At 42.9% G+C, this 5,237-nt stretch overlaps 1 non-coding gene across 1 annotated transcript; it reads right to left on the minus strand.

Annotated features, from left to right (window-relative positions):
• Positions 1-4,297: 4,297 nt before the first annotated feature.
• Positions 4,298-4,404, minus strand: LOC115872194. Its single transcript, XR_004047726.1, has one exon. It is a non-coding gene; the product is annotated as a U6 spliceosomal RNA (small nuclear RNA).
• Positions 4,405-5,237: the final 833 nt, after the last annotated feature.

The raw sequence follows: 5,237 nt of genomic DNA on the forward strand, positions 1-5,237 counted from the left end.
GGAAGCAGCTACATGATGAAGAGAGGATGGGAGAGGTGGGCTGTGTGTGCACTGTTTTTGTTTTTATTATTTGGTCTCTGCAGCTAGGGCAGTGCGAGCAAGCAAGAGGTAGGACAGTGTCTTATGGGGGTGGGGGGATGGGATAAACATGCCAAGAGCTCTCCAATGATAACATTGATGGCCGCTATCTGTGTAGACAAGACATCTGGATGAGTCACGGAAACCGTCATCCTTTGGGTCCGGAGCAGGCATGTGAGCGCAGCCGGGGTGCGCTTTCTACTTAGACAGGTGATGCCTGTCTCTTCCCTTGATTCTCTCAGCCACACAGGAATCCAGAGTCATGCAATTTTGTCCCCCTGGACTAGGAATTAGGCATGGATGAGAGCTCTTCTACCCCTTTCCTAGAACCATGTACCGGGCTATTCTTACTGGTCCCTGCATTAAATAAAACTTGATTGTCAGTCCAGTTGAGTTGGTTCTGACTCATCGGGACCTAGATACCACACGCGGAGGCAATGCCTAGTCCTGCACCATCCTCACAAGCGTCCACTCTTGCAGCCACTGTGTCAGTCCAGCTGGTCAAGGGTCTTTCCATTCTCACTGCCTCTCTCTCAAGCCTGATGTCCTTTCTAGAGGGTGGTCTCTGCTGAGAACATGTCGAGAGTGCACGAGACAAAGTCTTGCCATCCTTGCCTATCAAGAGCATTCTGACGATACTTCTTCAAGACACACCGATTTGTCTGTTCTTTTGGCAGTCTTGCTGTATACTTTTCCAGCACCATCATTCAAATGCATGCATTCGTCTTTGGTCTCCCTGGCACCTTAGTCCTTGAAGTCACGGCATTGCTTTGCAACACTTGACAGAGGTCTTGTGCAGCAGATTTACCTATCCAATCCAACGAGACGTTTGATCTCTTGATTCCTGCTGGCATGAGCATTGATTGTGGATCCAAACAAAATAAAATCATTGACAACTTCAATCTTTTCTCTGCTCATCGTGATGTGACCTATTGGTCCAGTTATGAGGATTTTGGTTTCCCATCCATTAAGTGGTAGTTCATTTTGAAGGCTATAATTCTTTATTTTCCTCAGCAAGTACATCAAGTTTTCCTCACTTTCAGCATAAAGGGTTGTGTTATGTTCATACCACAGATTGTTAATAAGTCTTCGGTCAATATTGATGCCACATTCTTCTTTATCTAATCCAGTTTCTGTGATTATCTGCTCTGTGTACGATTGAATGATTATGGTGAGAGGATAGAACCCTGACTCATCACATTCTGGATTTAAAATCCTGCAGTATTGTTCTGTTCACACAACTGCCATTTTTCCTTCTTTTTGAATATTTTTATTGGCATAACCTTCACATATCATACAATTTAATCATTCAGCCATATTAAGAAGAGTTGTACCATCATCACCACAATCTATTTCAGAACATTTTCTTCTCATCCTCATTGTTGTTCACTCCCCATTTCTCTCCACCTTTCCTGCCATGCCTGCAGGTAGAACTATTAATCTAGTTACTGTCTCTATAGATTTACCTATCCTGAAATTCACATACAGAAAATCATACAAACACTCTATCAGAAAGCAAACAAACAAAATGACTAAACAAAACAAAAACCTCAATGGAAAAGAAAGCAGAAAATATTAAAACTGAAACAACTTTAAAATGGGTCAAACGGGAGATCAAATGATAAAGTATTACATTTTAACTTAAATGCATCTGCCATAAATGTAGAATGTTTTCTGTCTGATAGAAAAGCTATTTATATCGCTGGACTATGTTAAGAGGAAATTCACTGGATGCTCGATCCATACGTGGACCCTGCAAAAAGATTTTGGGCTTCCACTGTCATCCATAGCCTTCTGCAAATTAGGTGTTCATCCCAAGTCCATTTGAATTTGGATTTTATTGTTTACAAGCCTTACATCACCCAGGTTGGTGAGTTTCTTCCAGGTAGACTTAGTCGACTCCTCACTTAGATGGCTGCATATTTGAGAACAAGCTTTTATGACTCCAGGGCTATTCTTTTTGATAGCGGGGCACAATCTAGTTTCATCACCACTTTTTGCTGTAGCACCCATATCTCCCGTGATCGCCTCATGAGGGCAAGCTGACACCACTGTAGTCTTTATTCCATCTGTATCAGATGGTCAGCTCTACTTTGAGAAGCCAGCTCCTCCTCGGTCATCTCTTGATGCCTTCTGACCTGAGGGGCTCATCGTCTGGCACCGTAGCAGACAGTGGTCTGCTATTGTTCATGAAGTTCTCAGGATTTGACAATGTTTCTGTGCTGTCCATGAGGTTTTCCGTGGCCAGTTCCTCAGAAGTGGACAGCCTGTTCCTTCCTTGCAGTCTTTCCTTAGTCTGGAAGCTCTGCTGAGACCCATTCACTTCGGATGAGCCTGTTTGTCGTTGAAATGCCAGTGACACAGCATCTAGCATCACAGAGACACACGTGTACAACCAACTGTACAGGGGAAATACAAAGCGAGGGGCCTCCTCTTTAGAGCCCATGTGTCATCCTCCCATCAACCCACTGCGCTCTAGTCAATTTGACTCACAGCAACCTTAAAACACAGAGTCGAACTGTCCCCTTTCATAGAATCAGAGTTTCCAAGACTAATCTTTACTGAAAGACGGGGCCAGATGGTGGATTTAAACTGTGGTCTTGCCGTTAGCGATCACATGTTTAACCGCTGCACCAGCAGAGCCCTCGGCCAAAGTCCTGGCTACATTAAAAATGATTAATTACAAAGTCGGTAGGGGTTATGAGTAAGAATAGCTGAGGTTAGCCAACTGCAATTTGGTTATTTTCAAGTGCATAAAAAAATGCTAATGGTTACATCCCATTTTGCCCACAAAATAATATCTTGCCATCTGACAGCGGCTCTCTTGAGAACCTGGCTTTCATTAAGAGATGGGATTTTGAATTCAACTACCTGTTATTGGTAGGAAAATGGATGTTGGAAAATGACTTGCTTTTCTTTAAATCTTCATATTTGGAGTCATCTTTGAGTTATTTCCATTCCTAAAATATCAAAATACCGAAGTCTGGTAATTGTTACCGGGAACTAACCAAGGACCACACATTGAGTAGGGAGGCCCTAACCTATGCTTTCCATCCACCATCCCGTCTCCTCTCAATTCTAACCTCCTAACTGGCCCAGTAGGCCTCGTCATGAGTCTTCTTGTAGCCCTGGATTCATACTTTGTCTGTTCCAAATTCAAGTTTGTTACTGATGCTTGCTGCAGTTTCTGCTCATTTTGAGTCATGGCCCCATCAGCAAGTGAAAGTCCCAAAGAAATGTCCTGGAATTGATAGTGGCTATAGTTGCACAAGTCTTATGAATGTGATTCAACTAGTGAAATATATGCTGTGTAAACTGTATGTTTTTGAAGTTGTCAAAATAATTAATGTTTAATAAAAATATATCCATATAGTCTCATAAGTTTTCATATTCTTTATGAAGGAAGAGGCTCACAAAAGCAAAAGTGTCTGTGAGGGTCAAAATGTGGCCCTCGACAATAAGAAGGTCATTTTTTTCAGAATTTTCCCACGCCCTTTGGCTGGCTGTCAAGGTCTTCTACTGTCTAGCCTTCCAAGCACATACGTCATGTTTCCTCATTGTTCTGGACTTTCTGCGCTAGTCAAATTTTATTCAGGGGGAGGCTTAGGCCTACCTTAAATTTGTTAGCAAGCTTTCTTCTTTTCCTTCTCCATATTCAGAAAGCTCTGCACCTGCTAATACAGGCCATGCCCTGTGTTTATTCTCCTGCTTCCACGAGCAACCAGCTGGTGTGGAGCTGAATTCATGGTGACACTATGTGTTCAGAGTAGACTTGTGCTCCGCAGCATTTTCAATGCATGCTTTTGGGGTAGCTGATGGCCAGGCCCTTTTCTGAGGTGGTGCTGGATTTGAAGAGTGCTTGACTGAGAATCAAAATACTGGTAGTTCAAAGCTACCTATACTATAGGTTGTCAAACTTATTTTGCTTGCCACCCCCTTGCAGAAAAAGAAAAAGGTGCAGTATAGCACAGACGAAACACACCTCATTGCTCAAGTTCCTGAATGCTTCCTCCATACCACTACCATGACCCAGTTCTACCTTACACATCTGGCTAGACCAGAGAACACACATTGTTACAGCAAGAGCTTTCAACACGGAGCAATATATAGCCCCCTCCCAGGGGCATGAACAACAGAAAAGTGAATGAAGGGGGTCAGTGGCCAGTGTAAGTTGTGAAAAAAATATTTTATAAAAATTTTTTTGGTTGTTATTTTTTTTAAACATATGGGACACTTCACGAATTTGCGTGTCATCCTTGTGCAGGGGCCATGCTAATCTTCTCTGTATTGTTCCAATCTTAGTGTATGTGCTGCCGAAGCGAGTACAATAATTTATAAATTATCAAGGGTTCATGAAGGTGAGTGGGAGGTGGGAGGGTGGGGGGCAGGAAATGAGCTGGTACCAAGGGCTCAAGTAGAAAGAACATGTTTTGAAAAGGATGATGGCATCATATGTACAAATGTGCGTGACACAATGGATGGATGTATGGATTGTGATAAGAGTTGTAAGAGCCCCCAGTGAAATGATTAAAGAAATCCAAACCCCCTCAACACATGGAATTCAGGACAGAAAGACCCTCAGGAACAGTAGTGGGAGCAGCAATATCATGAGGGCAGCGGTTGGACAGTGAAGGGGAAGAGGGAGAAGGGAAACCCATCACACAGTAGGATACATAGCCTCCCCCCATGCCCACCCCAAAGGGGATGAATAACAGAAATGCGGGTGAAGGGAGACAACAGACGGTGTAAGCTATGAAATAATAGTAGCAATATATAACTGATCAAGGATTCACAAGGGTGGGAGGGTGGGGGAAGGAGGGGATAAAAGAGGAACTGATACCAAGGGCTCAAGTAGAAAATGTTTAAGACATGATAATGGCAACATATGTATAACTATGCCTGATAGAGTTGATGTACGGAATGTTATAAGAGCTGTAGGAGCCCCCAATAAAATGATCTAAAAAAAAAAAGTCCTAAGAAACCAAAAAGAAAAATTAGTCCGCTTCCTCTTTGTGCTACGGCCCATAATTCAGGATAAATTGTATATATCTACTCTTGCAGCCCTGAACTTTACTAAGGATCCACCCACCACGAAGAGGTATTGCTCACTTTGGGAAACTTTGACCTAGAAATAGGAGGGGCCTTCGCCTTCAGAATGT

This window comes from Echinops telfairi, unplaced genomic scaffold (genome assembly GCF_000313985.2).
Source record: "Echinops telfairi isolate 266 unplaced genomic scaffold, ASM31398v2 ScPeMD7_7420;HRSCAF=8458, whole genome shotgun sequence".
Taxonomy (NCBI): domain Eukaryota; kingdom Metazoa; phylum Chordata; class Mammalia; order Afrosoricida; family Tenrecidae; genus Echinops; species Echinops telfairi.